The sequence below is a fragment of the Ctenocephalides felis genome, unplaced genomic scaffold, assembly GCF_003426905.1.
Source record: "Ctenocephalides felis isolate EL2017-DRISC unplaced genomic scaffold, ASM342690v1 CF-g0.4_SCAFFOLD_01886, whole genome shotgun sequence".
NCBI lineage: Eukaryota > Metazoa > Arthropoda > Insecta > Siphonaptera > Pulicidae > Ctenocephalides > Ctenocephalides felis.
Genome location: NW_020538040.1, coordinates 70,098,298 through 70,109,929, shown reverse-complemented (window position 1 = coordinate 70,109,929; position 11,632 = coordinate 70,098,298). Strand labels below are relative to the sequence as shown.

Sequence of the window (11,632 nt, the reverse complement as noted above, 5' to 3'; positions counted from 1 at the left end):
AAAATCGTATTTAAACCTACGTGTGCTTGTAAATTACAGCACACATAGTACAGTATAATATCATAACGCAAGAATCTAAAGTACTTCTCTCAGACGCACCCTGATATATGTCAAACGAAATAATTCATAGGGATTTGAAAATGCCATATGTTAAAGATTCATTAGATCGGCTTAATAAAACATCATAATAGACCCAAGAACACCCAAACCGACTCGTCTTACCTATTTTAAATAGAAACAATGTCAGAAGAGTTACAGATGGGTGTGGTACAATCGACCTAGATAGGATAGAATAGATTCTATCAGTGCGTTTGCAAACCATGTAAACACAATTCTCTTATTTGAAAACTAGTTCTGCTGAATCTTATAATATAATCCTACTGTTACTCTTTTCATGTTAATACCTCAAGTTTCAGACGAACTGTATTATTTGCGGCTATTCCAATGTGTGGTATTTTAGCATAGCATATTGTATACAAACATACATACATACATACATACATTCAAATATATATATATATATATATATATATATTATATAAATATATATATATATATATTGAGGATTTTTTGTTCGACGTTGAAACATATTGAATTGAATAGAACAGCCATGCGCCGAATGTAGAAAGTATATTTTAATTTTTTTTTATACGTTTCGAGACTAGATGTGTCTCATTATTCAGCTAAAAGAAATTACAATATAAGAAAAAGTTTTAGAATTAAAAATATAACATTAGAAAAATTAAATGAAAGAAAGGAAACATGTATATATACATGTATCAATACATATATAAGGTAGACTGATATTTTAAAAACAAGTAAAAGTAATTTTTTTTTACCAAAATAATTGAAAGTAGGGAGAAAAATATGTGTAATGACCCATCATCTTAATTCATACGACGTTATAATCGAGAGATAAACGGCAATATGATTGGAAATCCACAACAAAAGTATTTTGCATCGTTGTTTAGTTTTTTTTCGTTGTGAGTACTACTGTTGTTTAGTTCACGAGACCTCAATATAAATTTAGGAATGCGTTATTTAATTGCCCTCTGGAATATATTGTTGATTCTAAGTTAGATACAATAGTTTTTTATATAACATCTATGGAAGCTCACATGTGGGTGGAGTAAAAAGAACCAACTAAACCTTTACACTGGCAAAGGTGTAAACGACAAATAATAGTAAATGAAAAAATAAATTAAGTTGAAGAAAGCAATATTATAAGAGAAAAATTTAATTAATAGTTAATTCAGCTATGCTGATGAATATTTCTGCCAAAATACCAAATCAAGGAACTATACAGTGTTATACGACTCTGTGAAAATGCATCAAAAAAAATTTTTTTGTATTAGTTGCATAATGTAGCTTTTATTTCGTAAAATCCCTTTAAAATTGAAAATTAGCATTTGGATCTGTTTGCATCCTGGACCAAAAGACAATTTTTTGAAAAATAACAAAAAAACGTAGTTATACAATGATGAATTAACTAGATATTTTATTAAACATGGTTAAATAGTTGTTTGTTTGATGTGTTTATTAGTTTTGATGTGGTTGGTTTTGTTTTCACAGTATAATTGTCAAAAGTCATATTGGACCTTTATTCCCCGCCCTACCCTACATATAACATAAATAACGCTTTTAATATCATTAAAATTGGTATATAATAATATTAAAACCTAGGTTTAAGTGCGAGTTTGCTGAACTTTTCGACATTTGTGAATAATCGACTTAATAAAAAATCAATATATTCATTTATGAGTGAATTATAAGTGTATTGGGTTGCTGTAGAGTATTTTAATAAAAAAACTATTGCTCATTTTTCAATTTGTACAATTTTTTATAAATGTGTTATTTATTTTCGAAAAATGGTTAATATATTCAAGTTCAAGCAATTAATTTACTATGATTATGCATATAAAGTTTTTGGTTTTTAACAAATTACGGATTTTGTTACAATTATTTATTTACTTATCGTTAGTACAGATAACTCTGCATAACGCGGTATTTCTATAACACGTATTCGCTCTAACACGGTTTAAGAATTGAGACCATCCCCCTCATAACACGGTACTTTTAATGCCCAGGTTTGTTATAACACGGTTTGAGAATTGAGCAAAGCCAAAATAAGAAATATAGTAAAACCTATAAAATCGAACTCTATCTAATCTAAAATTAGTAAATCGCCGTACAATAGCTTAATTAATGTTAGAAAATCAGTACTTAATATTTATTATTCGACCACGTATGCTCAATCGAAAAAAAAATTAGAATTATCCGAACAATATATATATATATATATATATATATATATATATATATTATATATATATATATAAATATATATCATATTTCTAAAACAATAATTCTTTAAATAAAATGAGCTTAAAAGTTTAATATAGATAACTTTGCGTGTGTTAAATATATAAATATCATTTTGCTAAAAGGAAGTAATCGAAAATGTAATTTTTTTGCAAACGGATCTAGAGGTAGTACAGAAAACTGCTCAGAGTATGAGGATATCTTGTAAAAAGAATCGCGTTGTATAGCACTTACTTGTTAGTTATGACAAAAAAAATCATATAATTTATGTAATGTATATTACTTCTTAAAAAAAGTTATTATAAAATCTTTATATATAGCATGTTTTTTGAATTCTCAGAACGTAACCCCTATTTTTGTACTAGTTCTTTCCCCCATATAACACGAACTCCCATAACACGCTAGTTTCTTTTTTTTTTGAACGTAACTACCGTCTTATATGGGAGTTACTTGTATTTTCTTAGAAACCAAATAGCACTGTATTTAATTATAATTAATCGCGGTTAAATATGCACGTTCTGATACCTAAAATCAAAGATTTAAAGTGTAACAATGACAATAACGAATATTCTATAACTTGAGTGTATCATTCGAATACATTAAAAATTCATGTAGATATTTACAATCTAACATTAGGCGACAATTGTTATTCAAAAAAGTTTTATCTTATAAAATTATATAGAATTAATAAATACATCGTATTTAGAGTGATAATCTGTTATATGTGTATTATACATAGATGATTGTTATATAGATGCAAGTGTTGTGACATTTCAATAAGATTAAAACGTATTGATATTTGGCATTTATGGCTCTATATATAATCAGATTATCTTTTACTAAATATTTTTATTGACTAAAGATAATTTCTGTTTATTAATTTCATGTTTCAAACTATCCTTTTTTATCGAAGATTGAGTTAAATAATATCTTGAAATACTTATTTTTCAATCCAGTTTAATCAAATTGAAAAACCATAAACTCAAAGTAACAGAGAAAATACTGAGAAATGTATTTATTGCCATTGCGATAAGAGTGAATAAGAAAGTTTAAGAACCAGTTTTATAAATTATAACATTATAAATATTACTTATAATAATAATTTATTGATTGCTGTTAAAATGATATCGAAAAGCTAATTCAATTTTCATTTAACAAATTATTATTGCACCTGTTGGAAGCGATTTGAATGTTTCTATTGGGATTTTTTCGATAGGTTTATATCCTATACTATTATTTCATCTCGGTAAATAGTAATTCAAATTATTTTCCAACAACTAAATTGTTATTTTCATATAACTTTATGGAAATAATTTAACAAAATTTACGTACAATGACACATATGAGTAAAAAATTTATCTGAATCTATCTAGTGTCTATTTATCTATAATGACACATATTAGTAAAAACAAATATCTGTAAACAAAAAAAATCAACTATAAAATCCAATATCAAAATTTAAAATAAGCAACATTTGCGATAAGTTTATAATAAAAAATTATATCAGAAATATGACTCTATTTAAAAAATTACATCTTGAAGTCATGCTTAAATTTTTAATTTTTGTAGCAGTAATTAACTATTAAATTTAATAAAATTGAAAATGATGTATTATATTTTATGATGTTTATATTTACTATTGATAAAAATTTATTCCAATAATTTTATACCATTACTAAACAATGCAAATGGAGTTATAATCATCTACCTAATCTAAAAAATATGCTAATCGGTAAATAAATACTACAAGTAAGGTAAGGACTACTTGTTTCTCACAATTATTAGTTGTCACATTAATTATAGTTATTATCAAATAAAGTTGTGATATATGTGGTCATTGTCATAAGAATGAGTAAGTAATCAGTTGTCCAAAAAGATATTTCAATGTGATTGCGTCGATTGCAAAATCGCAACAAATGCTACTTAAGACTGAATTTTGCAATTGCAAATTTATAATTGATTTTTGACTTATAATTTGCTTTAGATGAAGAAAAATTCGATTTTACAAAAGAATAGTGCAGACAGATTTATGCATCCCCAGTGTAAATGAAACTGTTATGCAGGTACCCTTGTTTATTCAAAAAAAATCTAACATCTATTAAAACACTAAAAAATACTTACTCTTTGTAACAACAGATCAATTGATAATTTCTGCAATTTTTTGTACGTTTATGCATTAAAATTATACTAATAATTAATTAGACTATTTCTCTAATTTAATTTTTTCCAAAGCATTCTACTGTTGAGTATCATTTGACTTTGAAGAATATTTTTTTATTGGTATTAAGTTGATAGTTTAGAATTAATTAATGCTACGACTTGGTTTTTATTATATCTTTTGCAATGTAACTAATAGAATATTATTAAAAAATTTTATGTTTAAAATTTATAAATTGTCAATTTAATTGATATATTAATTAAATCGAGTGCAGTTCTGATCCAGGTGTGCGATTATATAATATACAACTAAATCATGACGCACTCTGAATTTAGTTTTACATTTATTTATACATTTTATATGGCTTTATATAAATTGAAAAACAATAATCAATAACGATTTGTATAATTTTTGAATTCATGTATTTTAATTTGTCATTAATTGGTTTCTTTATTAGTCTTTTTCATATTAATAAACAACTAATTGATTCTAAAAATAAACTTATGATTGCGCTATAGAAAACGGAAACTACCGAGAAAATAGATTTAAAATCACAACGAAATAATAAAATAAACTTCAATTATGAAAAGAGTAATTATAGTATTTATTCAGAGTAGATGTTCTATCAAAATTATTATAAAAACCAAGTCGTCATAATATATAAGTACATCTGAAGTTCATACTTTAATATTTTGGAATAAGAAATATGGGCAATTAAACCGTTCAAAATAGCTTTGGAAAAACTTAGCTAAAAAAAATAGATTAATTTTCTCGGTTATAATTGTTGAAAATATTGCAGAATTAAATATTTTTCACAATTGCATTTAGCAAATTTGTATTATTGCAACCCTAGAATCTTACAGATTTATATATTTTTTTTTATATTATAATTAATGTATATGAAATGATTAAAAATAAGATATGATCAATAACATATTGATCAGTACTGATCAGTGTGTTAATGTGTTTATTATTGAATCATTTGCAAATTAGAAAAAAATACGTATTTTATGGCGCTACTTTATTTTTAGCAGTAAATACAGACCTTATCATTGAATTTTTTCTGTTTACTGAGTATATATATATATATATATATATATATATATATATATATTAGGGTGGACCTTAAAATGGTCATTTTCGAATTTCCTTGCTCCCAGAGGCTTAAATGGTTCCAAATAGATGAAAAACAATTCTCTGAAAGTTTTAGCTCTTAATATTAACGTTTAGATAGAGCGCAATTCAATCAAAGTTTGTATGAAAAGAGCATGGAAAAAATTTTGAAAATTTAAAAAAAATGTTTTAGGTATAAGTTAGCGACAAATGAATGAGTTTTATTTATTCATTTGTTCACTAAATTATTTATCTAATTATCTAAAAAACATTTTTAAAATTTTTGAAAATTTTTCCATGCTATTTCCATACAAAACTTTGATTGAATTGCGCTCTATCTAAACGTTAATATTAAGAGCTAAAACTTTCAGAGAATAGTTTTTTATCTATTTGGAACCATTTGAGCCCCTGGGAGCAAGGAAATTCGAAAATGACCATTTTAAGGACCACCCTAATATATATATATATATATATATATATATTCAGTCTGTGTTTAATTTAATTCATATTAGTTACCAATACATAAATTTTAGGAAAAAAATATTATTTACCAATTGAATCTGTTCTACATTCTATTTAATATAAATTAGCAAAAAAAATTGACAAAAACATATTAATTGAAGTTATAAATTATGAAAAGTTATTTACTGAACTACGTACGTGGTAGAGTATTTGATGAGGCAAAATTGATCTGCTGATTTGATTAGTTCTATATATTTGTTATTTCCAATTATGCACATACCGTGTACAAAACATTATACATACGGAGTAAATGAAATAAACTGGATATTAATTACTGGAATCACCTATTCGTCATTATTATATTTACAAACTTTTAATGCATAACGATACAATTGGGCAAATATGTTTCAATAGATAATGAAAAAACGATATATGTAATAATGATGTGTTATTTATCAGATCATTCAAAAAGACATTAGAACAACTTGAATATTCTAACTCGATGATAGCAAATAAAATTTAACTTTTCACACAATATAATCTTGAACTTTTCAAAACTAATTACCGTACATAATTACAGCATAATGAAAATTAAGAAGCTTTCTCTTACTACGGAGCCCTAATTTAAAAAATCGTTGTGAACAATTTGACCGAATTTATTTAAAAGATCTTCCATCCCGCTAAAACTTCTTAATGATATCATGGTAGTTTTTTCCGTACTTTCACTTTTTAATATTTATCGGCATAACATTTAACCTTGGCACATAAATTAACGTAAATATACGGTATATAAAAATGTAACTGAACTGCAGTTATCATTCCAGAAAATTATCAACAACTGCATATTGTCTCTCGCCATTAAGTATGCGAATCATTGCACTTGCGAATGGAATAAAGAGCTTTGCAATAAATTATTTTTAATGTTTTTGAGGATGCTGAAAGCGATTTCGCGCTAATTAAAAAATGGAAATGATATAAAGTTGTTTTTTAATTGAAATTATTAACACAGTCGTATCTGTTTTGTGTGTCATTTATTGCGCGATGTCATATTTGGGTGTTTGTTGTTACATAAATATAAAAATAACCTATTTCGATTATTAATTAAAGAAATATTTGAAAAAAACTAAATGTACGCTATGTGAACGTTATATAATAATCCTCTAATAACGCGGTGAGTGCGTACCGTGTAATATTATAACCGTGCTACCAAGCTAATTCATTGCTACGCGTTATATGGAGACTAGAAAATTCAAGAAAGACATGATAAATTATAAATTGTTTCATAAAAAATGGAAGAGTTTATATAAAGATATGATAATATTATTATATATTATATATTAATTGATATTATATATTAACTGATTGAACTAAAATACTATTTTCCAATACTAAAATTTTCAAGTAGATTTTTTTTAAATGGCTAGCGTTCTATAAGAGTTCCAAAACTTCAAAAACCGATGCCGTACACAGCAATAATATAACCTGGATAAGGATTATATTATAAAAAAAAGTAATTGATAATAAACATGATATCGGAGCCTTTTACACTAATATTTTGCTACTAATAATAAGAACATTTCTATGTGGCACGAAAAAAACTAATAAAATATTAAACGAAACCCTTGTTATAGAACAATAGTGTAATCGGGGGACAGTCCCACTTTTTATTTCTCGTAGTATGAGAACCGCATTTGCAGAGCACCGTTATTGAAGAACTGATTAATGAAATTCGACAAAAAAAAGGGCTAATACATGCGACAACGACCCGGTGCGTTGGTGCCCGGGCTAATATTACGTAAGATGTTAAACAATTCAATTTTAACTAGCTGTAAGTGGAATTCTGTCTTGAGGCAATTAGGGCATCGTGCCTTAAGGCAAATTGCTGGAACTTCCCGTACCAAAAATTATTATTTTTTTTATAAACGATTAACATTTTTGAAAAAAATTTACTTCGAAAAAATAAGATTTTTGAGAAACTATAAATTGGACAAAAAATTACTTTTTTTGAAAAAAAAAAATTTTTTTTTTAAATTTTTTTTAAAAAAATTTAAATTTTTTTTTTTTTTTTAAAAAAAAATGTTTTTTTTATTTTGACATATTTTGGAAGATCTGAACTTGTTTTTCAAAGCAATCGTACTGCTTTAACTGCACAGAGACAAAATATAAAGCGCGGCGTCGCTGTCTAACGGGTAAACATTGATACGGAACCCATAGGAAAATAAACAAAATTTATACTTATTGTTAAAATCTCTATAAAATATCTGAAAATTTGATGTGCATATGTCTAATGATCATTTTTGATCGCCAAATGGCATCTTTTTTTACTTTTTTTGTTAGATCTCCGAAACCACTAGACCTGCCTTTATGAAAATTTTATCAATTCTTTATCTTGTCGATACAAGCAAAATGTTTTTTGAATTATTAAAATCGGACGCTCCGTTCTCTTAAAAACTGAGTTACCGTTCTCGGCTCTTTTTGCCCCGTATCTCCGGAACGACTAGACCTGCCTTCGCCAAAAACTAATCAGCACGTCTCCTTATCAATACGAATCGAATGTTTTTTGAATTATTCAAATCGGTTAATCCGTGTTCCCGAAATCGTCGACGAAAATTTGTATCCGCACATACATACACACACACACACACACACACACACACACACACACATACATCCATTTTTTCTAAGGTATGCCAAAATGTTCAGAAACCTCTGAAACGTAAAGATATATAAAAATTTTCATTTTCGATTTTTTTGCGATTACTATAACTTACCCTACGGGAAGTTAATAAACGGAATTCAATTTGGAATCGAGTATACAAATAAATATTTTGCAAAATTATTTATTTCTAATAAAAAAAAGGTTTATTTTATTAAATTAAAATTGAAAGTATGTGACATTTTTACAATTATAATTACGATTTTACGATGTTTTGTCAAGAACGGCTGCACTGATTTTAAATATTTGAATGCCATTTGATGGAATTCGATAAGTAGGTACTGGTATAAATTAGTTTTGCACATTCGCTCAGCATTTTTATCATAGTTAGCAGTTAGGTGCTAAATGTTTCATCAACATATTCGCCAAAATTACTGACTAGATTTTGAAAAACTAAAATTTAATTTTAGGACATACGTCGTGAATCATAATCGTGTACGTGCAGTTGAAGAGCTAAGTTTTTACGAAGGTACATTATTATAAAGTACTATTATTTACCCATATCTAGAAGTTCATGCAACTTGCCTAAAGACAAAATACCAACTTTTAGTTTCTTTTTATATAACACCAAGTCTTTTGTTTAATATTTTTATGTTGCAGAGTGCATTCTTTTTTAGAATTTCATAAAAGCAAACTGCAAAATTTTGCGAACAATATTGAATTTGCTTTTTTTGATTATAAATAAAAAAATTACAGCAAAATTTTGATATATTTCATAAAATGAGTATTTACTTAGAAAGAAAAACAAAGAAGCTTTGATTGGAGGGCGAACTATCTTAAAGTTAACATTGAGAGCTAAAACTTTCAAAGAATTTTTTTCATCAATTTGAAAGCATTTGAACCCCTGAGAACAAGGAATTTTGAGAACATCCATATTAAGGACCACCCTAATGTATACTATGATTTATTTTCAGGCTAAGTGATGGTTACAAACTATAATCCAAGAGTTACTTTATTTTAATTGCTAGAGTTAATTTATTATGATATTATTTGTGTGTTTTCATGCACTAACTAATGTGAGAATAGTTTTTTTTATTATATATCGCTTATTTATGAAAACATCCAATAATTGATATTCTGGATTCACGATATCACATAAGATTTATTAGATAATGCAGTTAGATTTTTTTTATCTATTAAACACAGCAAACTTTGTTTCAAAATACATGAAATTATCAGTCAAGATAAATGGACTTTTCTTTTGTATAGTAATTAATATGGATACATGCCATTTTATATTATTAAGATATCGGTACTTTATCATATGATACAGCTTTCTGCCATAGTTTTTGAGTTCCGTTGATCTATCAAACATAAACTAGTATTTTTGCCATAAGTTGTTATATGTCGATATTAAGTCGGCTTAGTAATTTGCTAATGTCTATACTAATTTTAATGATGGTGTAATAAGTGAACATTATTAATGGATTATAAAATATTACCAAGCATATAAGTTAGCTGTAATTTTATAACTCGCTTAATAGAACATTATGAGAGCAACTGATACTTGTTTGTAACTCGATTGAGCCTGTTATAACCATGATACAGTTTTCTTTGAACCCGGGGATTTTTGTTCTATTAAGGCAGTACAAATAGAAAAAATACTTATTTTTTTATAACTTATATACCATATGAAAAATAATAAAAACTTTATTTGTTTACGTCACTATGCTCTATCATTATTTACGAAAAATTTTTATATGCTTAAAGCTTTTTGTTAATAATTTTCAATAAAAGATTCAACTAAATAATTATATAATATAAATAAAGGATTTAAAGTTTATTTGATATTATATAAGTTATTAGAATGAAATCTCACTACATAAGATAAAATTCAATTTTATCTATGTCTCATCGAAATAGTTGTATAATTTTGAATTTTGTGACGTTTTTTATTTTATTTAAATTTAGTTATATTTGAATTGTTAGTATCATATTCCATTAACCATATTTCATAGGTATCAATACAACTTTTATATTCATATTATATATTTAAAAAAAATGTTTATGAAATTTTTAAATAAATGCAATAGCAGAATGTATTTTCATTAGTTATACCGAATATAGGAAAGCCAGGAGCTTGTTGTAAAAGTTTTTATTTGAATATATCATGAGATACACTGATTATATTTCTATGAAAGGAAGATAGATAAAGTTTTAACTATTGCTCTACCAAATCAAGTAAAAATAATTCTACAACTATTGTTCATTATTACACAATTAATTCTCACAAAAAGTGCAATGTTACATCTTACCCCGTGTTTGGGGCTAGTTGTACAGTCTACCGAAGCAAGTACTATTGACAAAAAACGACAATAAAGCCTCTGACAATTTATTCTTCACTCATTTTTAATAAAATTGACTTGTTTCTAACAAAAAGTAATTTTTTTCATACATCAACGCAAACTATAATTAATTAAATTAAAATATATAACGTCTCCTGTAAATTAATTTTTTTATCAATTTTTATGTAGTTTATCAAAATAAACAAAAGATATAGTGTCTTCTGTAACACAATTCACATTTTTTATCACTTGAATCTGTATATAATTTTTTGTATGGTACGACTAGCCACAAGGTTTTGTTTCAACTAACTCCAGGTGTGATTTTTTACATTAATCAAGATAACTACTTAAACAGTTTAGCAATCACAAAAATTGTTGCACATTCTCAATGATTGATGCATTCGAAACAAAATAAGATATAATATAAAATTTAAAGTTAATTTATAATAATAATGCAAAGCAAAATTTTATGATAGTTAAATTTTATATTGCCTGCCTAAAATGACGGACCTGCACAGTTCTGTTTATTGCGTCCGCTTTTAGGATAGTAGCTATAACAATATTATGCAGGACGGT

At 26.0% G+C, this 11,632-nt stretch overlaps 1 protein-coding gene across 4 annotated transcripts in view; it reads right to left on the bottom strand.

Moving 5' to 3' along the window:
* LOC113376615 (MDS1 and EVI1 complex locus protein EVI1-A-like) overlaps positions 1-11,632 on the bottom strand; it is a 236,656-nt gene that overhangs the window by 85,630 nt on the left and 139,394 nt on the right. The gene's annotated exons all lie outside the window — the stretch shown is intronic.